Below are 20,411 nucleotides of genomic sequence, written 5' to 3' on the forward strand. Positions count from 1 at the left end.
TGTTGCTCTGTACTGCATGATTGATATAGATGTTAATGTTTACCTTCAGATATAATGCTTGATTTCTTGAGTTACACCGAGTTTAAGAAGTGTGGTCCTCCAGATTATAATGGAAGAGGAGGAGCAGGTGTGTTTATGAAGTGGCTGGAGAAATTGGAAGCAGTTATGGATATAAGTGAATGTCCATCCCATCAGAGAGTAAGATTCACTGGAGGTTCCTTCACAGATGATGCACTGTCATGGTGGAATACTTTGCTGGGAGCACGTGGAAGAACTGCTACCTTGGAAACACCATGGGATGAGTTTAAGGAAATGATGAAAAACCGCTTTTGTCCACTGAATGAGATGCAGAAGATTGAACAAGAGTTTTGGCACCACACCATGGTGGGATCTGGTCATGCAGAGTATACTAGCAGGTTTCAAGAGTTGGCTAGATTGGTACCTCACTTGGTGACTTCTGAGTCAAAGTTGATTGAGAGATACATCTATGGCCTCATTCCCCAGATTCGCAACACGATGACTGGCATTCCTCCTTACTCGATTGAAGAAGCTATTCGAAGAACCAGTGCCATGACTGATGACTTGGTTAGGGCTGGAACACTGACAAGGTCTACAAAGAAGAAGAGAGACTTTGGTGAAGCTAGCAAGAGGAGAGATTTCAGGGCTGATAAGAGGGTCAGAGTTGGAAAGGTGTTTGCAGCAGTTGAGCCAGGACAGAAGGCATATGTTGGCCAATTTTCTCAGTGTGCTACTTGTACTTATCATCACTCCACAGCAGTGCCATGCCGATTTTGTCAGAATTGTCAGAAGTTTGGGCATTTGGCTAGACATTGCAGGGTAGCCAGAGTTCCCGCCGCACCACTGAATGTCGCTCTAAGAAACTTCAGAACTCCTCCAGCTAATCAGAGAGCCTGTTATGAGTGTGGCAGCACTGAGCACTACCGCAATGCTTGCCCAAGAGTTGTTAGGCGACCCGCTCCAACCGCAGCCAATCAGAATCCTCTACAGATTGCAGCACCTAATCCTCCCAGAGTTAACCAAGCCCAGTAGGCCAGGGGCCGAGTCTTTGCCTTGAATGCTATGGAAGCTGCTAATGATCCAAACGTCGTCACGGGTACATTTCTCTTAAACAATCGTCTAGCTACTGTGTTATTCGATTCGGGTGCTGACTACAGCTTTATCTCCACTAACTTTGTGTGCACTATTAACGTGAAACTCATTCGTACCCATGCTTGCTATGAAATAGAGGTAGCTAGTGGTGGAATCTCTAAACTGGACCAAATTGTGCCTAAATGTGTGTTAACACTAGATACTCATTCATACTACATAGATCTAATCCCATTCAATGGGTAGTTTTGATGTAATAGTGGGGATGGATTGGTTATCCCTGGTAGATGCCACCATCGTATGTCGTGCAAAAATCCTTAGAATTCCCTTGAGTGGGGGAGACGTACTAGAAATCCAAGGTGAACGACCCGAGTCTCACAAACAGATCCTAATGAGCACGACAACCGAAGTAATCAAACTAACCGATATCCCAATAGTTCGTGAGTTTCCCAATGTATTTCATGACGATGTTCAGTGAATGCCTCCGTCTCGACAAGTAGAATTCCTGAGGCAAAGGCACCATACCGTTTAGCTCCTTCTGAGATGCAAGAACTCGCGGCATAGTTACGAGAGCTACAAGACAAGGGTTTCATTCGGCCAAGTTCATCACCATGGGGTGCACCGGTACTGTTTGTAAAGAAGAAGGACGGATCTTTTCGCATGTGCATTGATTATCGTGAGCTCAACAAGTTAACCGTTAAGGATCGATATCCTCTACCGCGCATTGATGATTTGTTTGATCAGTTGCAAGGCGCAAAGTATTTCTCAAAGATCGATCTTCGTTCGGGCTACCATCAGTTAAGGGTTCGCGAAGAAGATGTGCCAAAGACAGCATTTAGCACGAGATATGGACACTTTGAGTTCTTGGTGATGCCATTTGGTTTAACGAATGCGCCTGCCGTTTTTATGGACTTGATGAACCGCGTATGTGAGCCTACTTAGATCAGTCCATCATTGTGTTCATTGACGATATTCTCATCTACTCAAAGACTAAGAAAGAGCATGAAGTTCACCTGAGAGAAACTTTAGAACTTTTGAGAGCTGAAAAGTTGTACGGAAAGTTCTCGAAATGTGAATTTTGGTTAGAAGAGGTGAAGTTTTTGGGTCATGTAGTTGACAAGGATGGGATAAAGGTTGACCCCAGCAAAATAGAAGCAGTAGAGAAGTGGAGAAGGCCAGAAACACCGATAGAGATCAGACAATTCCTCGGATTAGCAGGCTACTATCGACGATTTATCGAGAACTTCTCAAAGATCGCACAACCTCTTACGTTGTTGACGCACAAAGATAGAAGCTTCGATTGGGGAGAGAAACAAGAAGAGGCTTTTAGAATTTTGAAGGAGAAGTTATGTAATTCACCGGTCTTAAGTCTTCCAGAATGAAACGATGATTTTATCGTTTATTGTGACGCGTCGGGTCAAGGCTTAGGATGTGTGCTAATGCAGCGAGGTAAGGTCATTGCATATGGCTCTCGTCAACTGAAGATTCACGAAAAGAATTACACGACTCACGATTTGGAGTTGGGAGCTATCGTTTTCGCACTCAAATGTTGGAGACACTATCTATATGGGACAAAGAGTGTAATATACACTGATCATAAGAGCCTTCAGCATATCTTCACCCAGAAAGACCTTAATATGCGCCAGAGACGATGGTTAGAGTTGTTTAGCGATTACGATTGTGAGATTCGATATCATCCCGGGAAGGCAAACGTAGTAGCAGATGCTTTGAGTAGGAAACAGAGAGTTAAACCACGACGAATTCGAGCCATGAGTATTACCGTGCACAATAGTCTGAAGGACAGGGTGATTGGGGCACAAGTAGAAGCGAACAAGAAAGAGAACATTGATAAAGAAGGTTTGGGAGGTATGATGGAACAGTTTACTCAAGGAGAGAATGGAGGACTGTACTTTTGTGATCGGTTGTGGATCCCAATGTGTGGAGGACTAAGGAAGCTAATAATGGACGAAGGGCACAAAGCAAGATATTCTATCCATCCAGGGATAGATAAGATGTATCAAGACTTGCGAGATCTATTCTGGTGGCCAGGAATGAAGAGAGACGTAGTGGTCTATGTGAGCAAGTGCCTAACATGTTTAAAGGTCAAGGCAGAACATAAGAAGCCAGGAGGACTACTAACACAACCAGAACTTCCCAGTTAGAAGTTGGAAAACATCACTATGGATTTTGTCACCAAATTATCAAGGATAACCTTCTGAAAGCAAGAGACAGACAAAAGAAATATGCAGACAACCGAAGGAAACCTTTAGAGTTTCAGGTTGGTGATCGAGTGATGCTAAAAGTTTCGCCTTGGAAGGGTGTAGTCAGATTCATAAAGAGAGGGAAACTAGCTCCAAGATACGTTGGACCGTTTGAGATCATAGAGCGCATTGGTGCAGTAGCTTACCGTTTGAACTTCCCCAAGAACTAAGTAACGTACACGACGTCTTTCATGTATCGAACCTTAAGAAGTGTCTAGCCGATGAAACAACATATGTTCCTTTGAACGAGATACGAGTAGATAGTAACCTAAGCTTCAAGGAAGAACCCGTTGAAATTTTGGAACGAGAAGTCAAAAAGCTCAAGAGACATAAGTATACCATTGTGAAAGTTCATTGGAACTCCCGTAGAGGCCCAGAATTCACTTGGGAACGAGAAGATCAGATAAAGCTTAAGTATCCACACCTATTCACTTAACTTAATATCACAGTCTAGTAAGTAAGCTTAAGGACTTAGTTTCTAGCATTGATACTTGATGCTTGCTATGCAAAATGATACTTGAAACTCAATGTGAAGCATACTACTTGTTACTTTTGGTGTGATTACATACTTAGAACTAAACGTGCAACTTGATGCTTGTAAACTTGGTGTGCAGTCGAAACATGAAACATGACGTGTAATTCGAATTTCAGGACGCAATTCCTTTAAGTGGGGGAGAATGGAACAACCGTCTTAGAAATGTAGTAAATAAAATCCACAAATTTTATCTAAGTTCTTGACGTGCTTTAGACTTAAGATATATGCTCACTTGAAGGTCAATTCAATCTTAAATCTTCAATTATAAGACGAGTTTATGATTTATTATGATAAAATACTAGATTTCGAGACGTAAACGATTGTATTTAAGGAAGTTCCAGTCCAAAAATGTTAAAAAATAGTCCCTACATTTATTAGGTTCATTTAATATTGGAAAACTATAAATAGAATATCTTAGAGAGAGAAACTCATTCTCCCATCTTCTTCATCTCACCTCTCTCTCTCTAAAACACTCTTGCAGCCACCATTTTCACACACAAAATCCATCTCTTGATTTTGGGTTGTTAAACCAAAATTTCTTGTACTTTTAGCTTCCTTGTGATAATCAAAACATGTTTCTAGCATCAAATTTCAGGTAACAACAACAAATTTTGAGTTTTTGATCAAAATAAAAGTGTACTTTTTCAAGTTTATGTTCTTGATGATTTGGTCCATTTTTGATATGAAAAACGTGTTAAAAGCTAATGGGTTTGTGTCTAAATGTGTTTAGTAACATTTTTATGCACGAATTTGGGTCATAACATGCTTAAATCTACAAAACCCATTTTTGAAAATGAGGGAAAACTTGTTCATAATGTGCCACGTCTTATTTGTGTTATAGATGGTCTTGAAATCGTTAAAAGTGTTACTGGTTAGTGTTATTATGTATATATGCACTAGTTTGATGTTCTAACAAGTCCCGAAATCGATCTGGATCTTCGTGTATTGATTAAGTGTTGTTTTCAGCCGTTCTGGAGACTAAGACGATCTCCTAGGACGATCTCCTAAGACAATCTCCTAGGACGACCTTGTTAAGATCGTCTTGGCAGCCTTCTCAATTCTTGTTTCGTGCTCGTTTGTTCTTGTGTGATGTTGTGTTGTGTAGGAATGTTTAATGGGTAACCGATCCTTTGGATTGGTTTAGCTCAAACACTTAATCGTGAAACGATCTTGAGAAACGATCTTGTAAAACGATCTTGTGTCATAGAAGTCTAAAATGATCTTGTTTCCCCCTTACCTTGAAACGATCTTGATCAACTTGCAAGCTGAAACGATCTTGTACACTTCTTGTAGACTTGGAAACCTAAAACGATCTTGAGCTAAGTCAACTAGGACGGTCTTGTAGGGCGGTCTTGAGGGACGATCTTGCAGGACGATCTTGAGCTAGGGTCAGTGGGACGATACTGAACAAACCCTAGGACGACTTTATTCAATCATTAAACAACTTGTATTAGTTCCATAACATAACATACTTGCTCAATTAACACTAAACCAAGATCATAACATCCTTCTCATACGATTACACACCTTAAAGTCTACTTTTTAACTTCGAGCTAGTTCATGAATCGATCTAAAGCAACGTACATTGTGCAAACCCTAATTGAGCACACTTAAAACATGTTCTATCTAAATTACTAAGAACAAGTTCTATGAACAATTAAATCGAGTTCTTAAGGTTAAAAGATCAATAATTAAGGCATATACAACTCAATATTACGATAAATACTTATGTGTGAGTTCAAAGACGTTCATTTTGAGTCTAGTTTATGTAAAACACTTTTGAGTCAAAACGTTCAAAGATCTTTAAGGGACCAAATCATCAGTTCATCAAGGACCACTCAGTGAATAATTTATCACAAGAACTAATACATGTATCCATCTATTCTTAATGGTTTGTGATTAGGTTGACATCAAGACATACTTGGATTCGAATAGATATATCTTACTTATATCTGTGCTTGTTCTCTGTGCTTGTAAACTACGCTTGTACCGGATCACTGTGAGTCTTCGTAGCCCCTTTTTCTTTACTTATATTTTGGGGTGAAAGGAATACTATTCATGCTTTTATATATGTCGTAACTGCTTTTACTACTCCATGTCTATTTGACTACTTGTTACATATTAGCCGATCCTGTAGAGGATTGTGTGTGCTCGATTGATACTATTAGCCGGTCCTGTAGAGGATTGTGTGTGCTCGATTGATACTATTAGCCGGTCCTGTAGAGTATTGTGTGTGCTCGATTGATACTATTAGCCGGTCCTGTAGAGGATTGTGTGTGCTCAATTGATACTATTAGTCGGTCCTGTAAAGGATTGTGTGTGCTCGATTGATACTATTAGCCGGTCCTGTAGAGGATTGTGTGTGCTCGATTGATACTATTAGTCGGTCCTGTAGAGGATTGTGTGTGCTCGATTGATACTATTAGCCGGTCCTGTTGAGGATTGTGTGTGCTCGCTTACTTACGTGCAAGTCGATCTTTAGCCATTACATACTACTTTACACTTGAATTCTATTGACGGCATAAAACGCTTTTATACAACTTATTTATATACTCAAACCTACGAACTCACCAACCTTTGTGTTGACACGTTTAAGTATTCCTTTCAGGTAATCAAGCTAATCGTGGCTAGGATTGGTAGCGTGGGACTCTTAGCAGACTGCAGACTAGGTTTTGATGTTTGCATGCTCTGGTTATGCTTGTTGGCGATATGCCTAACCGTTTCCCCTGCGTGGGAACTTATCGTACTTTTATTTGAATGCTTGGTTGAATTTGTGTGAGATGACTTCTATCTTGCTATTTGAACTATGTAATCGACTATTTATGCCTAATTTATGCAGTCATTTAGTATTCCTATGTAACATTCATGTGCGAGTGTGTTATATCTTACATCCCGAGTTTTCCGCCGCTGTCGGGGTGTTACACTAGTCAAGTAAAAACTGGACCTAACAGAAATGACTAACCATAATTAACTTTGACCAATAAACCCTAATTTTGACTTTTGACTACAAAACCCTAATTTTGAGTTTAACAAATCTTAAATCAATTTTGACTTTACAAACCCATTTAAACTTAACCCTAATTTTATCAAAATGACCAAAATAGACACAATAAAAACCTGCTTGTTGACCGACTTTGACCGACTAGAAAACGACTTCCAAAAGTAGATTTAAACACCAAAATTCAAGACAAATAGATTTTTGAAGTCAAAAATGTTTTCGGCCAGTTTGACCAGCGTTGACCGAGCCAAATGTCAAGAACAAGACTAGATCCAAACACAATACATAATTGAAATCACCTTTTACAACCTGGATCAAAGCTAGATCTAACAAAAACAACCAAGAACAAGTCGAAAATCACAAATACCCACAGTTATAATTAACTTAGAATTTATATATATATTTTCGGATCTCATAGGACAAGAACAAGAATCAAAATCACGTGACAACCTCAAATCTTACCAAGAATAAAGATTTCGGATCATGGTTCACGGATTTGAAGGATTTCGGTTTGAAACATCTCAGATCTAAGAGTTTTTGGTTCAAACATTCATAGATTCAAAAGATATTGGGCCATACCACTCGGATTTGGAAGGTTTTCGAGCTCTTCTTTTTGGATCTAACATATATATCAGAAATATAAATACTTTTGTTCAAGAAACCGGGTCTATATATAATAGATCAAAAACTTCGAATTTAATTCACGGAAATCGGATATATATATATATTAATGAAAAGATTTCGGATTTTATATCCATATACAAAATATATCCGAAAATATATATACACACACATATATATATACTTGTATATAAATTTCGTGAGTTTTGATGAAAACAAATCATTTAATAGATAGATCCATGTAATTCTTACCCAAATCTACAAGAAAATGAAGAATCTAGAAGCTAAGGTAGTAGATGGTGGCGACCATACGGTGGTCCGGTGGTGGTTGAGTGGTGGCCGTCGGATTTTAGTGAAAGAGAGGGGTTGGGGGCAGCTAGAGAGGAAACGGGGAGGAGAGGGATAAGTGAAAATGAGAAATGAGGTTAGGTTTAGGAAAAATTAGGGTTTTGTTATTTTTTTTCCCTTGCTTTGACCAAATTTTGACTCTTCTTTGACCCCCACTTAAACTCGTTTGACACGACCATCCAAGAATACTCGAGACCTGTTAATTCATATCATCAACATATTTACATGTAACTTTTAAATAGCTTTCTAATGGATATAAATATGAACATTTTTTGTTAATAAATCTGTAAGTGCATCAATTTTTAAGTATTTGCTTTTATTTGGCATTTCCACAAGACAACTAGTTAAGGGTGAGTACGGTTCGGTTTGGTTCGGTTTTTGACTAACACCGAAACCGAACCGTTATAATTCGGTTTTTAAAAAATAAAACCATTGGTTTTCGGTTTCGGTTTTTTCGGTTTGAGTTTATTTCGGTTCGATTTTAGTCGGTTTTTAACCACTTGTGGTTTAGTTCAATTGAGCTTAAAGTGTTTATAAGTTTATACCCTATAATTACATCATACTTAATTTCAACACTTTTCAAAACAATATTAGCAACAATAACACTACAACAATGACAACAAATCCATAAAAGTATTTATATCTTTTACATCTATCGCAAAATATTTATATCTTTTACGCGTTGTTTATTTATACAATTATTAAAGCAAATCAATCTTGTTGTGTATTTTCACTTAAACATATAAATGATATTATTATATACACCTAAAAATGCAAATCAATCTTTTTCGGTTTCTATGGTTTTTTCGGTTTTCAGTTCGGTTTTTGCTCACCCCTACAACTAGTATTCCTCTTGTCCTCGAGTCCAATATGGGTTAATTTGGTTGATTGGGTGAGCTTTTGTCCACTTAGAGTATTGACTAGGATTGTTTCTTACAACAATATCAGTGCAAGAATTCAATTGATTTTCTGGAGTAGGATCTTGCCAGATAACTTCAGCATCTTCATCAGAATCTGTAAGATCACGATTTGCATCATGAAATTCTTCATTTAAAGGCATTTCTTGGATAACTGGCTCAAAATCAATTGAATCTGATACTGGAGGAGTAGTACGAACATCTGATCCAATAACAAGTTCAGAGGGTAGTTTGAAACTTATTGAAGGATAGAATGAAGTATTACTGGAAGATTTTTCAAATTGCACTGGTTCCAAGTCAGGATGACTGGAAGCATCTTCAGATGAATCTTTATTGAAGTTGATAGGATCAGATTCACCAAACATAATTGGACTTTCTGGGGGAGAATTAAGGGTTGGCCTTTTATTGATTGCTTCATTTGACTCATCAAATGTGACATGTATTGACTCCTGGATCTTTTCCAGTCTCTTGTTGTAGACTCTGAAGGCTTTGCGAATGGCTGAATATCCTAAGAAATATCCCTCATCAGCTTTGGCATCAAATTTGCCTAACTGACTGGAGTCGTTCAGGATGTATACTGGACATCCAAAAACATGAAAATAACCAATATTAGGTTTTCTATTTCTCAATATTTCATAGGATGTCTTCTTGTGTCTCTTCACGTATACTGAGCGATTTTGAGTATGACAAGCGGTTGCAATTGCTTCAGCCCTGTACATTTTGGGAAGACCAGATTCAGCAAGCATACTCCTGGTAGCTTCTATCAGCGTTCTGTTCTTTCTTTCTACAACTCCATTCTGTTCTGGTGTGTGTGCTGATGAGAAATTATGGGAGATGCCAGTGTCAGTGCAGAATTTCTCCAGAATTGCATTCTGGAATTCTGTTCCATTATCACTTCTTAACTGACACACTTTTCGCTTGTATTTGAGTTCAATTTGTTTGATAAGAGCGATGATTTCAGCAGCAGTTTCATTCTATGATCTAAGAAATATTACCCAACAATATCTGGAGTATTCATCAACAACTACCAGGGTATATTTCTTACCAGCACGAGTCTGAACGTTCACTGGACCAAAGAGGTCCATATGAAGCATATGAAGAGGTTCAGATATGCTAAAATTTTGTTTTGTCTTGAAACTGCTGCGTTTCTGCTTCCCTATCTCACATCCTAGACATGGCCTTTCCTTTTTGAAGGGGACAGAAGGTATCCCATCTGCAAGTTGTTTTCTGGACAACTTGTTGATATTTTTGAAATTTAAATGGGACAACCTTTTATGCCATAGCTAGTTTGTGTCTTCATCAGCCTTGGTATAGAAACACTACTCTGAAGGAGAGCTTTCCATATCCATTATGTACACATTTCCTTTTCTGGGAGCAATCAATACTACCTTCCAATCCTTATTAAATGCGATGCCTTGAGAGATGTTGAATAACACCTGGTAGCCATCATCACACAACTGGCTCACACTTATGAGATTATACTTCAACCCATTTACATAAGCCACTCGTCTGAATTTGACTTGACCATTGTTCAGATTACCATATCCCTCAGTCTTTCCAGAACTATCATTTCCAAAAGCAATGGAGGGTCCGTCTGAAACTTCGAACTCCTCCAGCAGGGTCACATCTGGTCATTGTCCTGCCCGCAGCGCTGTCAAGATACCAAATATATTTTTTTCGATCGCCCTGCATATCCACTAGATTATTAGTTTAAAGGTTTGCGAACCCATCGACTAATGGGTTCTCTGGATCCACAAGGATGGATCCCAGCAGGTATCTGGTTGATTTCACTTTTAAAAATAGTGGGTTTCTCAGTAAACACCACTGGAGCTGACAGTTTTGAAACCTTTTTCTTTTTCTTATCAATAGGTGTGCTCGATTTTTCTTTCTTGAAAAAAGGTTTTGTATTTTGTTTAGGGCCAGATGAAGTACCCTCAAAATTGTTAATTCTTGCATTACAACTTTGAACTTGACGAGCCAGTAGTTGAAACTGACTCTCCAACCTTAACAAAATACTTTCTTCAGATGACACCATAGCCTTTCCAGTTGACTGTACTTTTGGCTTAGGTGGAGGAACAACATTCTTCTTTTTCTGAACCTGTGGTTCTTTAGAAGACGATTGAGGCAAAGGTTTATTCTACTTAACCTTCTTGACTGGAGCATTCATCTGTGGAGCTCCAGTCTTAACCTCAGACAATTGAACAGGAGGAATAATACAAGTTTTGGGTGTTGTTGGTTCATCATAGATAGTGCTAGGTTTTAACACTTCAGGCAGTCGGTCAACAACAGGTATTAATGCAGTAGCATTTACATCACCCCCTAGATATGCACGGTTTTGGGAGGGGTACTGGTTACGTACAGCATCATATGGTTTCTTGGTCTCAAGCCATGACTGGATAACAAGTTTTTCTCTTGATAAAAGATTTTCCAGTTCTTCCTTTTCTTGGACCAGTTGTTCAGTAACCAAAACTTGTGCTTTGAAAGCTAGTTCAATATCTTGCAATTCTTTTAACTTAGATTGTAAGTTTGTCATTTCAGAAAAATCTGTTTCAAAATTACTTGACATTTCTGAACGAACAGTTTCCACAAACATTAAATCAGAGTTTAAAGCTTCAGCAATGTCCAATTTTAACTCAGGATCAGTTTCTTTGTCATAATCTATTACCTTTTTAATGACAATGTCCACCCATCTTCCAGATGTGACATCTTCTTTCACCAGATGCTCTTCATCAGCTAGAGCCATATAACAACAATCTCTTTCCTCTTCATCATCGACTGATGAGTCATCAAAGGGAACCCATTCTTCTTTTGCCACCATGCATTTATTATTATCCTTTTCTGCAGACATGAGAGCAATTTGAGCCTTAAGCTTTTTGTATTTTAATCTGTAGCTATCATCAGGCTTGTTATAAGAAGTTGATGGACCAGATTGTGAGACAAACTGATTGGACTTGCACTCTTTCATGAAATGACCTTTTCTGCCACACTTAAAGCATGTCAAATTGGTCTTATCAGTGGAAGAACTAGGTGCATTGTGTCCAGTGGGTCTACTGGCTCTGGCTTTGAAACGGTTAAACGTTTTAGCCATCATAGCCACTAGATCATCACTATCAGTTTCATCATAATCTGGAGAGATATTATTCATGACTCCAGAATCCATTAATTCAAACATCATCTTCTTCATAGAAAATACATTATCGGAAGACATTAATGCTGCACATGATGGTTCAGTATGACTAACCACAGGGGAACTACTGGAAGCATGATTAATAACATATTTTTCTGCCTCAATTCTCTGGGCTTGATTCTCTTCAGTGAATCTGAAGGCTCCATACAAAGATGACAGAGTATGGGAATGCAAGGTTTTACCTTGTCTCAAGACCACAATCATATGAGACCATTTTGAAGGAAGAATATCACAAAATTTTTCAAGAAGTATGTCCTTGTCCTTCTCTACCCCAAGCCCTCTTAACTGGTTTATGATAGACATAAATCTGGTGTAGGTACCAGTTAATGATTCATTGGGTAGGGCAAAAATGACTCGTACTTCTTATTTAAAGCCACTTTCCTGGTAACAATAGTATCATCACCACCTTCATACTGGTTCACTAGTTCATCCCACATGCTTTTGGCACTGGGATAAAGCACTAGTGTAGGAATTAGAGCTTCAGGAACGGCCCCGAGGATCATGGCTTTTAAAGTAGTGTCAATATTGACAAGTCACCTTTCCTCTTCAGACCAATGTTCCTCTCTCTTTTCCCTCCCAGATCTTGCTCCAGTTGGATCAAGAAGTGGATTGAGAGGACTTCTAGGAATATAGGGTCCTTCATTTAAAATTTTAAGCATATTCCTCTCAATACCAGTAACATGTAATAACATCCTAGCCTTCCACGTGCCAAATTCATCTTTATTCCCACTGAATTTGGGAACAGGAGTATTCGAGTAGTGCACATGCACATGTGGAGAAGCAAGAATAGAAGGTGGTGGTGGTGGATTATTGTTAGCATGGTCATTGGTTTGTTCAAATTCATTTATGGGTGGAGCTCCAGTATTTAAAGGGTTTCCTTGTGTATTCTCTGGGTTGGCCATCGAGAGAATGCAGATCTAGGCAAGTATGTTAGCCTTCTGCTCTGATACCAATTGTGAAGTCCCTCACTCGATGGTTTAACCCACAAGTGTAGAATAACAAGTCAAGTAATCACTAGATATGACTAGTATGAAAACGTCAAGTAAGCACTAGATTGGACTAGTATTACGAGAAATATAAATGCAAGAATATATATAACATAATACGTACTTAAGCAATATAAAGATAAGAAAATAAGTAAATGGTGAGACACAATGTAATTTTCAAATGTATTTTATTTATTAATGTTAAATAAAATACAAGGTTGTTGCGGAACAAGATATTACAAAGTAAGTATCGAAACAACCTATGAATTACAAGTGATATAATCTTTGCTAAATAAACTCTTTGATCGAAATACTTAAAGTTGTGAAGTATGACTGTTTAGATCGAGAGTATTTGAGCAAAGGCACCAAATTCCGAAAGTATGTAATTTGGACGAGGAAGTGACTTGGTATTTATAGTCAAAAAGAATAAATATAATATTCTTTTTGCCGTACAAATATGGTTACATGCATTTAAGGAAATTACATTAATTCTTTAAAAGCATTGATTAAAGTACAAGAATAAAGTCACATTACAATGACTTGTCTTCTAATTAACCAACCACCTTTACATGCGTGTAAGGCTTTTAACAAAAGACAAATGGATTGTCCGGTTAAAGGCATGTAAAGACATAAAGTCAATTCCTCGTAATCAGTGTTCAGACTTGTAAGGTCTAGAACACTGACAAGGACTCCACTCAAGAGATCTGGTAAGTCTTCCAGTGAGCTCCGCTATTTGTCAGACTTCTTTCTTCAGACTTCAGTCTTCGACTTCAGTGAGAATGTTCTTCAGTGGAAAGATCTTGACTGGAGTGAAGTCCAGTGAACAAATCTGGTGGAATCCAGATTTCTATACAAGTAAGTTATTCACTGGTCTTCACATAATTTCTGGACAAATCTTCAGAGGGCTCCAGTAGTTACGTCTGGAGCGAGTCCAGTAAATCTGGACCTAACAGTCACAGTCTGACACCCACACAGTTGCATGCATAGATAATGTGTCGGATAAGATTTGTATGATTCTCATCAGTTTTGTCGTCTACCGCCTACATTTTATTTAAAACGCTACATTTTGGTGCACTCTAAGAAAATTGGTGAAACACTTATTGGATAGATTTTCTAGTTAGATATTAGCCATATGTGTTGGCCATGAAATTGTCATTTACCATAAAAAGTTTACCTAAAACGTGGCTTATGCGAGTTCTACGTTTAAAGTGACCAGGATAGTGGATATCCTCATTTTAATTAAATACTTTTGCTAACTAGCAACGTATGTCGTAAAACGGAGAGTTTTATGTACACAAGTTTGTGGGTGACAGTCTGATACCCACACAGTTGCATGCATGGATATAATGTGTCAGATAAGATCTGCATGATTCTAATCAGTTTTGTCGTTTACTGCCTATGTTTTATCTAAAACGCAACCTTTTTTTGGTGCACTCTAAGAAAATGGGATTTTTTTGTCAGATATTATATTTGTCAACTGCATTCATATATTGACTATTTGACTTCTTTGTTATTAGAAATTTAAGTAACAAAATGGAGAAAAAATATTGACTATTTGACTTCTTTATATCATGACTAAATGAGGTTTATATCATGACTATAAGTACATACCTTATAATTATAAAATTTCCAGTGCCAAAAGTTGAATCAACACAAAATGGAAAGAAAAAAAACACTTTTTCTTCATATTTCCCCATCCAATTCAAAAAGTAGCGTTGTATTCGGACATCGTAACTCAACATCTTTTTTATACCCTGAAATTTTGATCGCAATCAAATATATAGTTAAATGTGTTTGTGCGTGTATTTCATGGTGTATTTTGGATTTTTGGTATGAAAGGTCTTTTTGGATGTGATGAAACTGATTCTTTATAATCATTTTGATATATTTTTAACTATGTAATGTCCTTTTAAAATTATGTAATGTGTTTTGTTATTAAACCACATTAATTTATATAAATTTGTGTAAAAGTAAACTAGAATACTTGTTGAATTACATGTTCTGTTTTATTTTAAATAGAGAATCTTACCGTTTTATCTAAAATGGAGAATTACCAGCACATTCACCTGGACAAAGTGTCTATAAATAGATGATCATTTTTTTGATAACTTTAACATGTAAAATACTTTTACACTTAAAATGAAGCAGAATTTTACTAAACACATGCATCACACAATAGTTATGGTTCTACACTCGAATGGGGGTAGAATTTTCAAAATATCGGATATGGTGACTCAACATCAAGTCAAGGTTAAGAAATTGGAAAAGGAAAGCCCAAATTGTGGATTTCGACTTCCTATATTAATTTATTTTTATACGTTGATTGATTTATACTATGTACGATTTGCATAGTATAGTTGTTTTACTTTTTCCATTGGTTGATCGATCAAAAATTGATTTGTATAGTATTCATGATGTTTAGTTATAATAATATTACAAATATGATATTTGATATGAATGAAATTGTATATATGAATGTAGCTCAAATAACATAGATAGCAATCTATTGTGACAACCGTCATCTGAGCATATTTTCTCGATGTACTTTTCTGATTGTCTTTAATACATTCCGTTCATGTGCGCGACTTTATAACTAGGATATGTGCATTAAGGGAGTGGACCTAATTAATCTTTAAGACTTTACTATCGAAATAAGTGGACTTATGTTTTTATTCGGGCTTTACGAGCATTTAGACTTTAGAAAAATTGCATGTGGACTCGAGGACAAGATGAATACAAGTTCTCTTGTGGAAATGCCAAATAAAGCAAATACTTTAAAATTGATGCAATTAAATATTTATTAATAAAAAATGGTCATGTTTATATCCGTTAGAAAGCTATTTAAAAGTTACATGTAAATATGTCGATGATATGAATTAACAGGTCACGACTATTCTTGGATGGTTGTGTCAAACGAGTTTTAGTGGGGTCAAAGAAGAGTCAAAATTCGGTCAAAGCAAGGGGAAAAAAATAACAAAACCCTAGTTTTTTCTAAACCTAACCTCATTTCTCATTTTCACTTCTCCCACTCCTCCCTTTTTCCTCTCTAGCAGCCCCCACCCCCTCTCTTTCACTAAAATCTGGCGGCCACCACTCAACCACCACCGGACCACCGTACGGTCGCCACAAACCACCACCATCTACCACCTTAGCTTCTAGATTCTTCATTTTTCTTGTAGATTTGGGTAAGTATTACATGGATCTATATATAAAACGATTTTTATTCATCAAAACTCACGAAATTCATACATGAATATTTATACATATATATATATGTATATAAATTCGGATATATTTTGTATATGGGTATAAAAATACGAAAATCTTTTCATTAATATATATTAGGTATACAAATATATAAATCCGATTTCCATGAACTAAATCCGAAGTTTTTGATTTATTATATATAGACCCAATTTCTTTAACAAAAGTATTTATATTTCCGGTATATATGTTAGATCCAAAATGAAAAGCCCGAAAACCTTCCAAATCCGGGTTGTATCGCCCGATATCTTTTGAATCCATGAATGTTTGAACCAAAAACTCTTAGATCTGAGATATTTTAATCCGAAATCCTTCAAATCCGTGAACCATGATCCGAAATCTTTATTCTTGGTAAGATTTGAGGTTGTAACGCGATTTTGATTCTTGTTATTGTCATATGAGGTCCGAAAATATATATAAATTTGAAATTAATTATAACTGTGGGTATCTGTGATTTTCGACTTGTTCTTGTTTGTTTTTGGTTAGATCTAGCTTAGATCCAGGTTATAAAAGGTGATTTGATTTGTGTATTGTGTTTGGATCTGGTCTTGTTCTTGATATTTGGCTCGGTCAATGTTGGTCAAACTGGCTGAAAACATTTTTGACTTCAAAAATCTATTTGTCTTAAATTTTGGTGTTTAAATTTACTTTTGGAAGTCGTTTTCTATACGGTCAAAGTCGGTCATGTTTTTATTGTGTCTATTTTGGTCTTTTTGATAAAATTAGGGTTAAATTTAGATGGGTTTGTAAAGTCAAAATTGATTGAAGATTTGTTAAACTCAAAATTAGGGTTCTATAGTCAAAAGTCAAAATTAGGGTTTATTGGTCAAAGTTAATTATGGTTAGTCATTTCAAGTCGTATTAATAACTTAATCCCAATATGTCGTAACATCGGTGTAATACGGACTTATGACTATATATATACATTTATATAAAAGGACTTTATAAAGACTATATAGATTATACGACTTTTCGGACATAACATATTTTATAATAAATGTTCCATACGAAGACTTGACATGATATAAACAATAAAACGTGACATTATTAAGCGAACTCTTTCATTTGGACATTTTACAAGGACAGCAGGACTATTATATATAGGGGAGACTATCTACACACATCAACTGTTCCTAGAAAACATTACCGAAACGCACCGTTTTATGTAAAACTTCCCGTTTTATACCATGATGCTACATTTTTGTGTATCCAAAACAATGTTGGATCATCTAGTTTTATACAAAAGGATCGTTTTGGTACAAGAGAAAATTCTTTCCGCTTTGAATAAACACTACGTTTAGGCATAGAATACGGCACTGGCATATACACATTTGAGGTAAAATGGTCGGTTTTGGCAGTTCACCTAATATGCAGCGTTTCATGTAAAATGGCATCAAAAACGGGAGAATTCATTTCCCTTACATGTGTGTCAGACCACGTGTAATTCTCAAACAGTACACCGCCCAAACGCGGCGTTTTATGTAAAACGGGGTATAAAACGGGGAGTTTTGCATAGAACGTGGTGTTCAACTGATACTTAGCGTTTTATGTAAAATGGGACCCAAAACGGGAGAATGACACCTGTCATTCCCCTGACATGAGTGGCAGACCACGTGCAATTTTTAAACAGTGTTTTGTTATTTACACACCGAAAAAACGCTGAGTTTTATGTAAAACGGGGTACAAAACGGGGAGTTTTACATAAAACGGCTCGTTTTATCGGTGTCTGTATGAACAGTGCGGTGTGTATATATACTATCACCCATATGTAATTGACGGTTATCTTCGTTTATTAAGTTAAAAAGGAAACATAAAATTTGACTGAAGGATTAAACAAACATGGCCATAGTATACTTACATGCACATACAGTGCAATGTACAAAATTAATCACTTTACCCACATTTACCCTATATACTAAAAAACAACCTGTTTTTTACAAGTTTATATGCACAACATACAAGTACAAATATCTATGCAAAAGTTACAATATCTTTTGTAATCCCCCACTCCTCTTCTGAAGTCTAAAACACCAGTACAAAATACACACAAAAGTCTCAAACACATCTATCAACTCAGCAAACCAAACACATATAAATACAAATATAGATACATCACAAATTATGAATCAATCAATGTTCAACTAAGATCTTCTTCAACATAACCCATGTAGAGATTCTAAAATGCAAAGTCGGTGCTACTTACATAATTACATATGTTACTATAGCTAATAGTACATAAGAAACGAAAAGATTTAGCACAAAAAAGAGTTTTTGCGAGCAACCTTTCGCATCTTCTTAGGGCATTAGTGGCGGCATGTCATTTATCGGTTACATCATCTTTTTTTACTGTGATTTGTTAAAAAAACTAGATTATTGACTCGCGTAATACGCGAGTAGATATATATAATTAATAGCATATTATTATTTTATGACAACATATTATTTGATATAAATAAAAAAAATTAATAAATATTTGATTATATATACAAATATTTGGTTTTTACATAAGATGAGCTATTTGACGTTAATAAGAAAAATCATACAAATATATATGTTTTTAACATATTATTTATTTTCTATTTCATATAGATAGAAAATATTGGTTTCATGTAATCAAATTTAAGGGTTAAGTTTCAAACTTAAAATTAAAATACAAAGTCAAAAATTTATAATTTCATGGTATATATTTTTATCATGCACACAAAAATATTAGAGCTATTTGAGTTGGTAAAAAATTAAATTAACTTGCTTAAAGTTTTATTAGCCTTAAATTATATGTTTCAGTTGATATATGCATAACATAAAGTCAAAATTTATAAATTAATTTTATAGATAAATTTTACTCTTTTGAAACCTTTTCTAAAATTATATATATGTATTTTTATTTTGATTATCATACATTAATATATTTAAATAAGCAAAGTTATATTCTGTTTAAAATCCAAAGTAAAAAAACTGATGCTATGTTTGATCAATTTTAAAGTCAATATGAATAATCATTTTGATCTAAACGTTGTAACTGTTATTCTAATAAATAATTTAATACTCTCTTATATATAAATGATATCATCTTTCACTTAAGTTTGAGTTAAGTCGATTTTAAGCTCTTTATATTATGGATTGTATGAACTATTTATTCATACCCTTTCTTTTCACCTATCATTCGAAATTTGTGTGAAAAAATTATTGTGATTTAATAAAAAAAATTTCAACTTTAAGTTTTATAATATTTTTTATGAGCTTAATCTACAAATTTTTTCAATCTTAATTTTATAAGGATTATAATTTCTTAACCCGAACCTCAAAATAATATTCATTGTAATTCCTAGCCATGATCGCTTATTCCTTTTGATATCTTACTAAGCCATGGTATGTTTGTTTCCTTCAACTTTTTTTTGGTATTTTAGTCTTTTTATATTATTTTTAAATAAATTGCAGCACAAAAATTATGCGAATTTGTATACAAATAAATTTTGTTTATTAGTTATAATATTGAAAAACTTTACCATTTAAACAATAATTGTATAAAGATAAAATAAAATACAAATGATAATAACCAATTTAAAAGAGATAATGCATGATAATGATTATTATAGATTAAATAAGAATTAACGCATGAATATACATTAAAAAATAGTTATTATTATTTTATCTTTTAAGTTTTAATTTATATTTTGTCTAAATTAAAAAGTAGAATAACTAATGTTGTGTTTGACCAATTATAAAGTCAATTTACACCATTAATCTCTTATCTTTTAAAATATCTTGATACCCATTTAGATCAATTACATTTACATCAACCTACATCACCCGCCACTGCCACCATCACTAGTAGTTGCGACATCACCACCCGTCGCTAACACCACCAGACCGCTGTCACAATTATCACTGTTGCATTTCGCATGTACCGTGACTTAAAAATAGAAACTCATCTAATGGTCATTGTTTTACCATTGTACGAGTATAATTTAAGACTCTCTTATATATAGATGATGAATTCTTTTACTTAAGTTTGAGTTAAGTCAATTTTAAGTCTTTCATATCTATGAATTATATGAATTATTTTATTCAAACCCTCTCTTATTAACTATCATTCAAAATTTTATGATCTTTTAGTACTTTTTCATTATTATTATTCTAGTATAGTTTGCGACACATAGTTTATTTGAATTTATATTAAAAGAAGC

This window comes from Erigeron canadensis, chromosome 3 (genome assembly GCF_010389155.1).
Source record: "Erigeron canadensis isolate Cc75 chromosome 3, C_canadensis_v1, whole genome shotgun sequence".
NCBI classification, from domain to species: Eukaryota; Viridiplantae; Streptophyta; class Magnoliopsida; order Asterales; family Asteraceae; genus Erigeron; species Erigeron canadensis.